This window comes from Natator depressus, chromosome 11 (assembly GCF_965152275.1).
Source record: "Natator depressus isolate rNatDep1 chromosome 11, rNatDep2.hap1, whole genome shotgun sequence".
Lineage (NCBI taxonomy): Eukaryota > Metazoa > Chordata > Testudines > Cheloniidae > Natator > Natator depressus.
In genome coordinates, this window is record NC_134244.1 from 49,434,266 (window position 1) to 49,451,138 (window position 16,873).

Genomic DNA, 16,873 nt, shown 5'->3' on the forward strand with positions numbered 1-16,873 from the left:
AAAATAGCCAATGTCTGCGGAAAATATTTTTTGTTTATATTGTGATAGAGCATAGAGATTTCAGTCAGGGATTGGGGGCCTCATTATAGTAGGCACTGTCCAAAAGTGTAAAGCCCTTTCCCAAAGAGCTTACAATTCAAACAACCATTGGAACATGGAGAAAGAAAGATCCCTCCACTTTCTTTCTGTCTGTCTATCCATTTATATTCCTTCTATCACTGTAGTGTCTATGAGGCTTCCAATGGCTCCATATTTGTTTAATAAGAGGCAGAAACTGATCCCTTTAATCAGAGCGAGTAGCACTTCAATCCACAAGTTGTCCAACTGAATTCAGTGGGAAGATTCGAGGTGTAAATGGCTTTTCAACACAAGTAAGTGTGTCAGAATCTGTCCCTAAATGTTCTGCCTCACCACAACGCTGGAAACCAGTTGAGCCCTCCATTGTTTTAGTTTTAAATTAGAAATCAAACAGCTCAATTCAGAATGGGCTCTCGTGTTCCTCATGGACCAGTGTTGACAGTGCCGTCTCACCACTTGTGGTCAGCTAAATTAGTATACTGTGTTCAGCCACAGTAGGTAGTTTAACCAATGAACATTAATGATTAAAACTGCATTTTTATCACAGCCATGACTTTTGTGACAAAGCTCATCACTTTTAGGATTTTCTTATGGTACTTGTCGCTTTGGCCAGCCACTTACTGAGCAAGACTCCTCCATGGTTTCTTACTAATTTTTCTTTCTCTCCATATATCCAGTATAGTGGAAGAGCGAGATGAATTTTAAAGTTGTTTTTACTGTTCCTCCCGAAAACCTTGAGGCTGGTCCTATGGATAGTGTTGTGAGATCTCGTTGAGAAGTGGGCAGTTGTTTCTGGAGAGAGGCAATTGTTTTGTAGGCACACACAAAAATGCCATGGCTGGCTTTGTAAATTACATTATTCCAATTAATTTACAGACACTAATTTTTTCTGTGTTAATGTGGTCTAGTGTTAGATGCGATCATAAAATACGCATATCTTTACATGTAGCTTGGATTTCAGAAACCCCAGCAGGCCAACCGATGGAGGAAAAAAAGGACACCAACCAGAAATGTCCTTGGGAGAATTTCCAAAAAAAGCAGAGACAAGAAATAGAAATCAAAATAACACTTCTATTTTTCTTTGCCATGTCATTTAAAAATTTTTCCAGTTACTGCTACACTAACAGTTTATGGAAATATGTTTTCTACACATGGGCAATCTTAATTTTCACCTTCCTGTCATGCTTCAGGTTCTCATAGTTACCATGCACTGAATTCTACTATAAATAGCAGTTTGCTAGTGGGCTTTCTTCATCTTGATGATTAATAGGCATCTTTGCCAAATCACTGAGGCACAGTAAACTAATTTAATTAGACTAATACAAGAGAATAGTCAGAGTCTGAAAACTGATTTTATTTAAATTCAGAGCCATCCTAGTAGGTTATTAAATGATCCTTGATTTATTTTGAGAGTCTCTGCTGGTAAAGAACAATGTGACACTTTTATAGACCCCTGACTACAGAAGCAATTGGTAATCTTTGCTATCCTTCTGTATATCCATATGTGATATGAAGGATCTGTCTTTCTTGTTCTTTTGACCATTTGGTCCAAAAATTGTAAGTGATGTTAACAAAGCATCTAAAATTGTGTTCCCATTTTGCATGCATGTTTTTTATGTGCGAATTTTGGATCCTAAAACTCATGTTGGTGCATGTATGTTTCATTTGCAGAAAGTGGGTAGACATTTACAGAGTTTGCTTGTGCAACTTGAATGTTCGTTTGATTTTTTTTTTAACACCTATACAGAGCTGGGTGAATAATGGATTTTTCAGCTCACTGACAATTTCAAAAAATTGGAATTTTTTATTTGGGTTAAACCAAAATCTGTTTTTCAGTGACTTGAATAGTTGAAAAAATGTTGAGTAACAATGAGTCAAAATGAAACACTTCGTTGAAAAATTGTGTTTAGATTTCTAGGCATTTTTATGAAAACAAAGAAAAGAAAGCATAAAACAGCTGGAGGTGGAGGAAGTGGTGGTGCTTGGTGGTACCTCCCTTATAAGCTTTGCCAAGTGGTTAGGGTACTTATCTGGGATGTGAGACTGGCACTCAATTTCCCCCTCATGTAAAATTGTGGGTTTAGATTTACAGGATTCTTTTGATAATCTGGACCTAGGGTTTTGTTGTTGTGGAGCTATATTTTCAAAGCTGGCCATTTAAATTTTAGGTGCAAAATACTCTCAAATGAATATCTGTACTGGAAAATATACCACTTCTGTGCACAAACACCCATTTGCATGTGCAAAGCTACAGTCTGTGCAGGCAATGGGTGCACATGTATATCTTGCAGGCACAAGTTTGTTGGTGACTTAGAAAATTTGGCCCATGTGTCTTTTGCCCATCAATGTGTGTGGTAGGATTGATTGGAGCAGGCACGCCAGATGCTCCCTAGAAGGGTGGGAGAGACACCGGTGCCCGAACCATGGCCCCACCCTCGCTCTGCCCCTTCCCCCAAGGCCCTGCCCTCACTCCACCACTTCTCCTGAGGCCCCACCGCTGTTCTCTCCTCTCCGCCCCTCCCTCCATCACTCACCCTTAAGGCAGGTAAAAAGTGGAAGAGCTTTTAAAAGTGATGGGGCCATAGGTGCCTGGCCCCCCCATTCCGGCGCCCCTGGATTGGAATGAATAACTAACATGGATCTGCAGCAAATCCTGGAACGCCCAGGTCTGGACCTTATTATTGCTAAAATGATTTAAGCATGGTCATATTCAACTATCTTATTCAACTATCTTCCAAAGCAGGCTTCAAAGGCTATTGTTTAACACAGTTCCAAAATGCATTTAATATGTTGTAGTGTGGGCCTAAATCTAGTTAATCACTTTTTAACCATGTTACTTCACTTGAGAGATTTTTTTTGCCAATATTAAAGCTGATAAAATTATTTAAAATTGAAAATCTGATACTGGCAATATTGGCCCTTCTTCAGCAAGCTTAGGTACCTAACTTTAAGCATGTATGTAATCCTCTTGATTTCAATGGGACTACTCATTTAAAACTAGGCATGTGCTGAAGTAGCATGCTGAATCCAAGCCAATGTACATTGTTGTCTCGGCAAGTCATCTTCTAATATAATGCAGATTAAAACAGTCAATAAGTATTTCAATTTAGTACAGAAACCTTTATAAATCAAAGCTTAATAAGATGACATGACACTTTAGAGTCATATGGATAAATGATTGTATTCAATTTAGTCCATCCACTGAAAGAAAAGAATTGAGGCGCTTTGATATGGTTTGGGTAGATTTGTCCCCTCTCTAGCATAAGAATGCTTTGTTTTGCTGCTGTTATTGTCCCACAATAATCATATCAGGCCATTAAGTTCAAGAATGAATTTGGCGACTCTTACGGGGTCCTTTGTTAGGGCTTGATCCAAATCCAAAGAGTATCATTTTCCTTACAAAATTACATTTAAAAGCATGGCCAGGTGCTAAAGCCTGTTCCCAACACAACTTGTAGAGTGGATATATCTTGGTCCTATCTCTACTAATGTTCATTCCTGCTGTGTGCCCTGTCTGCAGTCTCATAATAGTGGATATTATTTTCTGAGGTGCTCTGATATCAATCAGAAGATCTTTTATTTTTCAGCCATTTATTCCAGCTAATATTTTCATTCATAGGGCATCGGTATCCTCAACTGAGTTTCCAATCTTCCTACTTTAGCCAGATCATCAGCTACCTCCTTTATATACCAGTGTACGATGGAATTCACTGAAGTTAGTGTTGCCTCACACTCTAAGCCTCCTTATGATTGATAATAGTGTTCTGATTTCTTTAAAAGGAACTGAGGAACTCTGCCTGTAGGTCAACTAACATCACAACATCCGCCTCTGTTTCTGCTCCGTTTATTTCTTTCAATTCAGTGAGAATAGCTTTCATTTCAGCCATATAATTTGAGCTGATGTGTCCTGAATTAGTGTTCTTTTTTGTATTGTGTCCATTAGACCACTGGATGAAGAACCACAACCACCATTCTAGAAGGATTTGTCTGATGAACCATCAGTGTACATATGAATCTGTTTGCCTTGTGACTGATACTGTTGGAAGGTCTTTTCTATAATTTTCCTTAGTGTAGGCATGTTCATGTGTTCCTCGGAGGACAGTTCCAAAGGGGGAGAGATTTACTAATGTAAGTAGGTTCACGTGGAGGAATTAGTGGGCATATAAGCTTCTTCACACTCTCCATCTTCCTAACATCATAAATTACTTCCATGTCTTCTGTAGCCTTTATACACCTTTATACAAGACAATTGTTTCAGTCTGAATAGACCTGAACAGTGATGACATTCAAAGATGCTTTCCATACTGAATTAGCTGTTCTTTTCTACGGTTCTCAAGAGGTGGAACATCATTCTTTTTCACAAATAAATTGCACTTGGAGTTGATCTTACAACTCCAGTTATCATGTGAACTGGGGACAACTGCTCAACATCAGTCTTGGTAAGGTTACTGACAGCAGCATGTGACCAGACAGATGAGGCATATTCAAGTATTGGCAGTGGACCCCCATGATCTCCCTATGCCCTCCCCATGATCCATCCCCCCTTACCTGGGAATGGGGGAGGGCTCTGTCCTTCTCCTGCTGTGTCTTTGGTGCCGCAGCGGTGAAAGGAGCAGAATGTGGGGCCACCCCAGCCCTTCCAGACAGGGTCTCCTCCATCTGTAGAGCCGCAGCCCTGCCAGAGGACAGGGCTGGGGGTGGTACAGCAGCCGCGCTGGAGGAGCTGTTGGCATGGGGCTGGCTGGTGGCCCCACATTCTGCTCCTTTCCCCGTTGCAGTTCCTGGGAAAACCCTGTGGTTCAGGGCTCTCCCAGGAACCACAGTGGGGAAAGGAGCAGAAGGCTGGCAGCTCCTCCGGTGGCTGTTCCACTCCCCGCCCCCTCCAGCCAGCCCTGTCCTCCGGCGGGGCTGCTGCTGGGAGCCGGAGGAGGCACAGCTCCGTGGAAGGACAGGGAGCGGGGCTGGGGTTCTGCTCCTTTCCCCACTGCAGTTTGAGGGAAAGGGCTCTTCCGGGAACCACAGTGGGGAAAGGAACAGAACGTGGGACCACTGGCTGGCCCCACGCCGACAGCTCCTCCGGCGTGGCTACTGTACCGCCCTCAGCCCTGTCCTCTGGTGTGGCTGCTGTACAGATGGAGAAGACCCTGTGTGGAAGGGCTGGGGCGGTAGAACTGCACCGGAGGAGCTGCTGGCATTCTGGTACGCCGTACCAGTTATAAGTATCTTTCTGGTACAGCGTACTGGACCATACCTCCCTACTTGCTCTGCTGAGTATTGGGCAAACTATCAAACAGTACATTGAGTTCAGTGTCCTACAGTATGAGCTTCCACTGGTGCCAGCAATACATTGCGGAAGATTCAGTCTCTTCTTTGATTTGGCTACCATCTTTATGACTCTTGGTCCGAACCTTAATTCTGTGTCCAAGGTCACTAAAAGGTATAGTGGGTTTCTCTCAACACCAGTATCTTCTTCATCCAGTGTCAATTTTGGATGATACTTGAACCTCTTAAGCTCTGTGGTAAAGTAGGTGGACTTGGTTTTTGCTGGTTTCAGATGGAATTTAGGCTCCTCTGACCATCTATTTACAATTTCTAAGTCCTCATTAAATGCATTCTCCAGTTCATCACTTTCATGACCCATGATACCAAGCACAATATCTTCTACATATGTGTATACAGATGATTTCAAGCAGTGTAACAGTCCAGAAGTCTATAGCAGGAAAAGAAGAGGACTTAGAACTTAGTCCCGAGGATCTCCCACTCCAAGTGGCCTTGTCTTTGGAAAAAGTACCATTTAGTCTTATTGTAATTTTCCTGTACTGCAGGAAGTCTCTTGTCCAGAACTATGTTTTGCCACAGTTTCCCATCTCATTGAATTTCACTAAGAGCATCTCATGACACTCTATCAAATGCTGCAATAAGATCCAAATGGATGCCTATTGATGATTGTGGAGGCTTTCATTGAAATCCACCAGTCGGCTAGCAGAAGGCCACCAGTAGGTCCATATTCGAGTACAAGGACCTGTATGAGATCTGGGTAGGTTCTGTCTTTTTTTTTTTTTTTTAACAGCCACATAGAAGACTTGATGGTACCATTCTTTCAATTTTCTTACAAACGTGTCTAGTTAAAGATAGCTACCTGGGGAAGAGGGATCCTTGCTAGTCTTAAGAAGAGGAACAATAATTGCTGACTTCTGCCTTTTTAGGTATCTTCCCTTTTGTCCATGATTTGTTTATGATGTTCAATAACCTGGCTTTAGCTTGCTTCCTAAAGTGCTTTATCATATAGCCAAAAATGACATTGAGTACCGGGCATTTGCTGGGTTTGAGCTTCCTGTTGCATCTTCTTCTAGATCAGGTATGAAAAAGTTCTTACTGAAGCGAGGGTACTCAGTTGGGGCTGTGTGCATGTTTTTAGATTCTCTTTGTCTTTACTCTTGAATAATTCATCTTGTGTGTTTTGCAACAGCTCCATTATCATCTTTTTATATGCGGTGTAATCTTTGACCAGCATATTGACGGACGTTATCGCCCAATGCGTCTGCATTTCCATTTTCAGGATATTTGTGTTTTTTAGATTGAAAGCCTTAGTCTGTTTGTTCTCAGTTCACTTTAGTATCACCCATAATTCTTTTCTTTTGTGAAGATTCAGCCTTTCACAAGTCTTTCTGTTGCCTGCATCTACATTCAGCAATTTCGTGGTTACCTCTTTTGAGACTTTGTTCCATTTTCATCTGGTCTCTTCATCTCCAGGGTTCCATTCAGTCTCTAGTTGAACTTGATTCCTTTCCATGATAAGATTTGCTATGCCAACATCATTCCAATGTGGAGTGCATTTCTTCCTCTTACCTCTTGGGATGCTCTCTTTTGCTGATTTCTGCACAGCAAATTCAAAAACCGTACAGGTTATGCTTTGTACTTTCCCCCATAAGTAATCTGTGACACTTGACTACAAACACAACATTGAAATCTATAATACATATCCACTTTATTTAGGTAATAGATGTATCCCATAAGGGAACACTGAAAATTTCTTCTCAGATTCAACACTTGAATGAGCAACTTCACAATATAGCATGCTGTTTTGTTCAGACATTTGCTATACTGTCCCTATAATAATGTAAATACTTTCTTTAATGGGTTTTTGTGACTGTGATACCACTTTATACCTTCTAAAGGAGTCATACGATCGTTCTACTATTTATACTTTTAAATCTATTTTGAGCTACCGGCCACCACTGGTCAACATGCAAACATATAGCTATTTCCAAAAAAGCTATTTCTCGTTAATTCTTGGATAAATGTTCCTCAATTACTCATCTCTAAACTGTTCTCCAGGAGGTTCAGATTCTAAAATAGGTTTGATGTAAGTCTTTCTTTGTACTATCTGGTTTTAATTATAATATTAGATAAAGAAGCCTGTAACAGGCTGATCACTAATAGCTATTTGCAGTCTAATTACGTACTTTTCATTAGGACAGTACATAATGAAAACAATAGATAACGGGAATGAAATGTTTACCAAAGGAACATAATAAAGTCACCTTCTGCACATGAGAAGGAAAAAAAATGCAACTACAAAGATCCACCTGTTATCCCTCTCCATGAAAAATACTGCAGCCACCGCTGAGGCTGCACTATCGTCAGTGGAGCAGCTCTACTGCTTGCTTCGTGACCTGTGGAGAGGATTTTTTCCCTCTGGCTTGTGTGAATTTCCTCAGAGCTTAGCCTAGCTAAATAAGCTGGTAGTGGGAAAGGATTTGGAGCTACTGTGAATGATGTATCCACATAAATTAAGACTGTAACTTCATGACAGGGTTCTGGTAGCTATGATAAGTTACTCAAAGTTGCCTCTTGTGGTTAAAATGGGCAGGAGAAGTGTCTGACGGAATTGTGGCATTAGTATGTTGAGTAGATAGCACATTGCTCTTTATGTATTATGTACAAGAAAATGTATCCTATCCCTGCAGCACCACAGCTTAACTGTAGCCCAAGAGGTATTCATTCTAATAGTGCCATAACCCTCTGTAGGGTTGTCACTGGAGAGGAGCAGCTTAAACTTCCCCGGAGCCGCATGGAAATGGAAAACAGTGCAGTCTTTCAAAATGGCGGAGTACATAGGGTGGGATATAAAAAAACACTCAGCGCTGATTCTGTTCCCATTGAAGTCAATGGGTGTTTTATTTTTGGTTTCAATGGGACCAAAATTTGGCCAGTGCTGAGAGCTTTTGAATATACTACACTAAGGCCTAGCTACGTGGGGAAATGTACCTGTGTATTTATACCAGTATAACTTCCAATGTGAACACTCTTATTCCATAATAAGAGTATTCAGACAAGCAGTGTATTAACAGTATAATTATACTGGCATAGTAAAGCCAGCAAATCTCCCAGTGTCAGAAGCCCTAATTTAGTGTATAATATCACTGTATAGTTTTGACTATTTAAACATCTTAACCATTTTTTTAAAGATGTCTTTATGTTCTTTCAATATTCTCCACATTTTGGAAAGCTTTTACTGTTTTTTCAGAAAACAAGAACTGGGTTGCATGATTGGAAAGTTGTATTAATGTAATTATTCCAGACATCACTCGTGGACTTAAGTATCTCTCCCAGTGTCTGATCAAGAGAGGGATTTGGATGAAAGTAAACTGTCTGTTTACTTAGCATAGATAAAATTGAAGAGATGCAGTTTCCGTAAATGGTGAATATTGTTACCTGAAATTGGGCCAGCTAGTAAGCTTAGGGAGGACTAATGACCCACCAGAGTTTGGCAGAAAGCAGCACGTTTATTATACTGATGGCTAAACTCAAAAGAAGTGGGGGGTCACACTCACACTCACATTCACATACTCACACTCCCAGGACAGGTATGGCACTGGAGATGTCAGGATCCTTCAAGTTAAGTGTCCCACAGCGCAGCAATGGATGGTGCAATGAAGGTAAGTCTTCCCGAGGCACGATGGAATCCACGCGGCGAACCACTGGCCAGGCGGTCTGGGTGAAGGGCCTTCACAGGAGGTGCAAGTTTGTGAGTGCGCTCCTGAGCACATGGCCCCTTCCCCTTTTAAGGACCTGCTCCTCATGGCCTGCGACTAGAGATGACTTGGCCGCGTCTGGTTGGTCACACTCCACCTCGGCCAGTGTCCATGCACTGAGTGTGTGAGTGCTGCCTAATTAGCGTCCCAGACACCTTGTCTACCTTGGAGCTCTTCTGATCTTCCAGCTGCTCAACCAGCCCATTTATCCCACAAGCATTTCAGGAGGGAGGGGGAGGGGGAAAGCCACTTCACAGGTTTCAAAGAGGGAGAGAAGACAAAAGGGGGCGGGGGAAAGTGTAACAGACCTTTTGAGCATACAGGTTATACATAACATAGTCATACAGAGCGTACAGATCACTGCTGCTCCGACAACAAATATCTCCTCTTTCTGCTTTCTAAAATGGTTAACAGTGTTGGTTTTTTATTGATTCTGTCGTTGATCCTGAGGTCTCAGACACCAGTGTGGTCCATATGCTGTTAGTCATCTCTGACTGGCCAACAGCTTGTGATCATTCCTCTCTAACATAAACTCTGCAGCTGGTCTCCATATGTTTGTTATTTCTGGGCTAGATTTCTGTAACACATGGTACTTAGGGTTAACCTTCAAGACCATCCGGAATCTTCAGCTAGTTCAGTCTGTGTCCCTTGGGATGAGCTACTAGGAGCCGTTATGAGTGTACATTTTAACTCTGTACTTGTTCCCTGTTTGCCTCTGCTTGCACTTAAGGATGTTGGTTGGAATCATTTAATGGTCTGAGGCCAGGTCATCTGAATTGTTTTTCTTTTGCTCTATAGCAGTGTTTCCCAAACTTGGGATGCCGCTTGTGCAGGGAAAGCCCCTGGCGGGCCTGGACGGTTTGTTTACCTGCCGCGTCCACAGGTTCGGCAGATTGCAGCTCCCACTGGCCGCGGTTCACTGTGTCTGGCCAATGGGGGCTGCAGGAAGTGGCGCAGGCCGAGGGACATACTGGCCGCCCCATTGGTATGGAGCAGCAGACGGCGGCCACTGGGAGCCATGATCGGCCAAACCTGTGGACACGGCAGGTAAACAAACTGGCCGGGCCCGCCAGGGGCTTTCCCTGAACAAGCTGCGTTCCAAGTTTGGGAAACACTGCTCTATAGCATGTCACAGCAGTTACACATGCTCTTAGTTTCTGAGGTTATGCTTTCTTGGACCAGTGGCAGGGCTTTCTTGGTGAAGAGTCATTTCACCTCTGATAGTTGCACCTCCCTCTGGCTCACAAGAGCCTGCGTTTGGTGAGCTTCAGGGACTGCTGCACGATGCTCTCATTGGGTTCAGTTTTTGGTGAGCTGTTTTGCTTCTTGACAACATAGCTGCTAATGTTTCAGGATGCTTTAATTCATGAGCAGTGGCTATGAATAATGCTACCAGCTATGGGTAATGTTCATATAATTTTATTCATTTATTTTATTTATCCCACCAAATACAAAGAGCATCAGTTCATGACTCTAGGTTCCTTCGACATTAAAAAAAATATGATTGTCTCTTTCTGTCATTCCTCAAATGACAATTACCTAGTGACAGGTAAACAACAAAAGCTGTAAACATTATAGCTCCCACCCTTCAATATATCCCTGTTACTGAGCCTCACTATTCTCCTCATAAGCTAGAGAGAAAAGGTGGACTTTGTGACATGCTTTTAAAGGCTAATATAGTGAACAATTTGTGTTCAATTTCATTAAATGATGAAAATCATGTAACATTTACGAATAAATACTTTCCTGAGTGGTGGGTGCTGCATAACCAATGACAATCAATCCATAATGAATATTTCATTTCTGTGGTCTAATATGCAGTATCTACAGTGTTGCGTAAAAAGTTACATTGATGTATTTGGAGATTTTGTGTCTAATGCTGCAATTGGAAATCTTTTTAGTTGTGTTGGTATGTAGCATAAGTAACATTATTATGTCTGTAACAAGTGCAGAACAAAATACAACCAATTCATTGTTTTGATTGCAAAACAAGCTCAGGTCACTTAGCCTTTGGGTTCTCTTTTATAAAGACAAAGACAGTTGTTGTCAGTTGTTGGCTGTGTGCGTGTGTTTTCTCTGTGTGCTGTTCTGCTCTGGCCAGATAGCCGGCACAGCAGACCTCTAGTGAACTGCCCAGGAAGACCACAGATTCGGTTTGGTAGCGAAGACGTTTGGCCAGGCTTATTGTTAACAAAGCATGGTCCTAATGCCCGGTGGACTGTACGGCGACACAAACACATGTATGCCCGTTATAATGGACTCGGCTCAGTGAGAGGCAGGAAATTCTGTTCCCCGCAGGCTGGAGAAAGACACCCCCTCTGCGACCTCTCTTTTATACTCTGCTACAAACAAGTTATATATTACCCTTCTGATGTGGTTAGTTACCAACCCTACACCTTGTACCTGCTGGTTCGACCAAAACATTTTCATCTATCACCCTATCCTGTCCTCCTCTCCTTGTTTCACTTGGGATTGGTGTGTTCCTGTTCCATCTCTCAGAATTGTGTTTATGACATACTTTATCTTAGGGGGTACCTGCATCTTTTGATATGTGCATTCATGAATACCCTGGGCTTACTACTACTTGGGAGTGCCTGTGTTTTTTGCCAAGTTCATGTACCGGACAGAGAATTTGTAAGGAAGCATCTGCTTTGTAACAGAGCCTGATGTTTGCTCGTAGCCTGACTTGCTGACTTTGCTTTATAGCGGCAGGACCTGACTTCAGTTCAGGCCTCATACGAGGCCCATGTTTCAGGCTCTCTCTTTCTACTACAACGGTAGGTTTTCTCTAGAATAGAGCTTGTAAATGGTACCAATACTCCTCTGTTTCACTCCATGTTTCGCAACTGAGTATGATGCAACTCGCTTCTGGACTTTTAAATTGCAGTGGATGTCAGAACAGAATAGGAGCTGGGCTAGTCCAGGACTGGTTTTAGGTATGGGCACCACATTTAAATGACAGATCTTGGGCTTTTTGGTGTTTGATTATGCAAGCTGCTAAGTGCCTTCAATTCCCATTGTAGTCTCTGGGAATTGAGGGTGCTTAACCCTGCAGAATTGAGCCCTCCATGGCTGACGGTGAAGGATTGGGCCTTTTGGATGCTGCCTCTTTTTTTACCTGGATTTGGAGGTGGACTCACAACACCGGTTTACTCAAGAACATTTTTTACTTGTCATCAGTGGTGCAGCATTGACTTTTAGTGCTTGTGTCCAGCACATTTTTAGCCGTGTGTCAAGAAGACCTACCTGGAGCTGAACAGTGCAGACAAGTCAAGAGTATGCACTCCTCTGTGCTAGCCAACACTTTCCTCTTTATTGAAGTTTGGGAATAAGGGAAGTAGGAGAGAAAGGTCTTATGAGATGATTGAGAGGCTGACACATCAATACACCCAGATCTGGTGGCTCAACAACAGACTTTTGCTGCTGTTGTGTGAAGTAATTGCAAATAGAAGAGGTCACAAATTGTCATCAATAACTGCTCCATACTTAGTTTTCAGTGGTAATTATTTGTGTCTACATGCTCCCAATCATTGAGATGATTTGCTTCTGTACCAAATATCCCCTATCCTTTTTTTCCTCTGCATTTGAGGCACATATTTATTTAAAAATTGGGACTAGATATGTAAATCCATCACCAAGGAGACCAAGATTATATATCTGAAATACCACAGAGCCATAATTTAAATGTCAGTGTTCTGAACTTTGTCATGTTATTTGATTTTATAGATTTATACTGTCTGCAGAGGCCAATAAATGGAAAATTAGCTTTGGCCTATGTGACAGCCATCTGCAGCTTGTCATTCTGCCAATAATTTGTCCACTGTCTCTGTTTTTTATTGCATGAAGGTCTTCCTAACAGTTAATGAAATGTGAATCTTTTCCATGTATTTTTCTCATTTTACCTTCCTAATGCCTATCATGTCTGTAAGTGCATCTTGTGTCCCTTTATTTCATAACAACTCATCTGGTTTAGTGGAAATTCATTGCACAGTAGAACAGCATTTACAGTGAAGGCAGAAAATATTTTTCTCTCTGAAGGCAGTTTTTATTGAACTGAAGTACAGTACAAATGTAGGTTTCAGAGTAGCAGCCGTATTAGTCTGTATTCGCAAAAAGAAAAGGAGTACTTGTGGCACCTTAGAGACTAACCAATTTATTTGAGCATAAGCTTTCGTGAGCTACAGCTCACTTCATCGGATGCATTCAGTGGAAAATACAGTGGGGAGATTTATATACACAGAGAACATGAAACAATGGGTGTTATCATACACATTGTAAGGAGAGTGATCACTTAAGATGAGCTAATACCAGAAAGAGAGCAGGGGAGGGGGGGAAGAAAACCTTTTTTAGTGATAATCAAGGTGGGCCATTTCCAGCAGTTGACAAGAACGTCTGAGGAACAGTGGCGGGGAATAAACACGGGGAAATAGTTTTACTTTGTGTAATGACCCATCCACTCCCAGTCTCTATTCAAGCCTAAGTTAATTGTATCCAGTTTGCAAATTAATTCCAATTCAGCAGTCTCTCGTTGGAGTCTGTTTTTGAAGTCTTTTTGTTGTAATATTGCGACTTTTAAGTCTGTAATCGAGTGACCAGAGAGATTGAAGTGTTCTCCGACTGGTTTTTGAATGTTATAATTATTGACATCTGATTTGTGTCCATTTATTCTTTTACGTAGAGACTGTCCAGTTTGACCAATGTACATGGCAGAGGGGCATTGCTGGCACATGATGGCATATATCACATTGGTAGATGTGCAGGTGAACGAGCCTCTGATAGTGTGGCTGATGTGATTAGGTCCTATGATGGTGTCCCCTGAATAGATATGTGAACACAAGTTGGCAACGGGCTTTGTTGCAAGGATAGGTTCCTGGGTTAGTGGTTCTGTTGTGTGGTATGTGGTTGCTGGTGAGTATTTGCTTCAGGTTGGGGGGTTGTCTGTAAGCAAGGACTGGCCTGTCTCCCAAGATCTGAGAGAGTGATGGGTTGTCCTTCAGGATAGGTTGTAGATCTTTGGTGATGCGCTGGAGAGGTTTTAGTTGGGGGCTGAAGGTGATGGCTAGTGGTGTTCTGTAATTTTCTTTGTTGGGCCTGTCCTGTAGTAGGTGACTTCTGGGTACTCTTCTGGCTCTGTCAATCTGTTTCTTCACTTCAGCAGGTGGGTATTGTAGTTGTAAGAATGCTTGATAGAGATCTTGTAGGTGTTTGTCTCTGTCTGAGGGGTTGGAGCAAATGCGGATGTATCTTCGAGCTTGGCTGTAGACAATGGATCGTGTGGTGTGATCTGGGTGGAAGCTGGAGGCATGTAGGTAGGAATAGCGGTCAGTAGGTTTCCGATATAGGGTGGTGTTTATGTGACCATCACTTATTAGCACCGTAGTGTCCAGGAAGTGGATCTCTTGTGTGGACTGGTCCAGGCTGAGGTTGATGGTGGGATGGAAATTGTGGAAATCATGGTGGAATTCCTCAAGGGCTTCTTTTCCATGGGTGCAGATGATGAAGATGTCATCAATGTAGCGCAAGTAGAGTAGGGGCATTAGGGGACGAGAGCTGAAGAAGCATTGTTCTAAGTCAGCCATAAAAATGTTGGCATACTGTGGGGCCATGCAGGTACCCATAGCAGTGCTGCTGGTTTGAAGGTATACAAAAAGAAAAGGAGTACTTGTGGCACCTTAGAGACTAACCAATTTATTTGAGCATAAGCTTTCGTGAGCTACAGCTAGTCTCTAAGGTGCCACAAGTACTCCTTTTCTTTTTACGAATACAGACTAACACGGCTGTTACTCTGAAACTTGAAGCTATACATTGTCCCCAAAGGTGAAATAGTTATGGGTGAGGACAAAGTCACAAAATTCAGCCACCAGGTTTGCCGTGACATTATCGGGGATAGTGTTCCTGACGGCTTGTAGTCCATCTTTGTGTGGAATGTTGGTGTAGGGGGCTTCTACATCCATAGTGGCCAGGATGGTGTTTTCAGGAAGATCACGATGGATTGTAGTTTCCTCAGGAAGTCAGTGGTGTCTCGAAGATAGCTGGGAGTGCTGGTAGCATAGGGCCTGAGGAGGGAGTCTACGTAGCCAGACAATCCTGCTGTCAGGGTGCCAATGCCTGAGATAATGGGGCGTACAAAGGTAGCTTCTTATTGTTAAACACTATTGCTATTGCATAATACATACAACCTTTTATTAAATATAGGAAATTAAGCTGATCTAATATTATGAGATCACTATTAAACTTATCATTTGCAAACAGTAGGCTAACAGGTAGCTGTGCAGAAGTGATTTATTTCTGGGGCAGGAGGGGATGTAATATTTTCTGCACAGGTAAAAGAATCCAATCAAATCCCCTCCCTGCACTTATAGGAAATGTTTGCAACCAAATACAAAGCTGCAAAATCAGCCCCCTCTGGATAGACGCCAATCTGTAGTGAGTAGACCCATCCAACTGCTGAATCCAACATACCCACAACTCTGGGCTGACTCTATTCACTGTTTCTAGCTCTGGGCCTCTCTAGGGCTCTTTCTCAGACTCAGATCTCTGGTTTGAGCCCTTCCTTTTGCAGTCTGGCTGCCCCAGACTTTGGATATGTGACGATTTCAGTCTTCATTCTTAAAGAAAAAGCAAGTTTCTTGCCCTCATAGCTGTGGAGAAAGCTTCAAAATGTGACCCTGGTGCACCCTAAAGGCTCAAAAAGCAGAAGGCCCATAAAAAGAACACAAAGCTATTATTTTTACATAATCTCATGATTTTTGAATATTTGGGGTTGGCAATATTGCGAATTACATCTTTCAAAGATGGGGCTAGTTCCCTTCTCTCCATCCCACTAGAACTATAGTGTGACAATTGGGGTCCAGACACCCCAAGGAGAGAACAGGGGGTCTGAACCCCAAAGAATAAGCAGTTGAATCAACTGGTTGTATAGAATGTTATTGCATATAAAAGTATGTCAGGTAAGGTCTTTTGTGAACGTGTGTAATGTTCTGAACTTGATGGTCATTAGGAGATATGTATACAGGTTATGGTTAAGAATGTATGCATCTACATATATGTAGAAAAGTGTAATTGTAATTAGGGAGTAATTACAGCATCACCTCACAGCAGTGTGGGGAAGCAATCAGGCGGGGTGGGTGGGGCACCTCCCCGGCTAGTTGTTTACAGAAAACTAACTCCAAGCACCTAGCATTGTACAAGCTGGGAAAGACAATGGTAGACCACTAAAGTTAATGGAAAGACATTGAAACTGAAAAGAAAACCCCAGTCTTGGAAAACTAAGGAAGGAGGGAGTTTCCCCTGCCCTTTATAACCATGAATTACCATAGTCTGAGAGAGAGAGAACTGCAAACCCTGTTAAAACTTAAAAGGGAAGAAAATGGAATCTGAAGTGAAGGCTATTCAGAAACAAAGTGCCAGCATCTAAGTAGGGTGCTGTCTGTAAAAAACTGAATCCCCTCTAGGACAGAGGGCATGCTGGGAAACTGTTCAGAGGCAATAGGTAACTTGTAATAAAGAAGGGAATGTAGCTAATATAAAAGTGTGAAGTCTGAGGTTGTATCTTTATGTTTAGTTTCTGTGTAACTTGTATGCGTTTGTCTTTGTCTTGCCATTTCATCTTTGAATCTATGATTTTTCTATTAAATAAATTCTTTGTTTATTTTTGCCTCAGGCAGGTCTCTGTTGTGCAATCTGGGTGGAGTGTGCAGCCCCAAGCAGACTGATAACAGGGGGCAGGTTTCACTCCTGGAGGAGTGACAAACAAA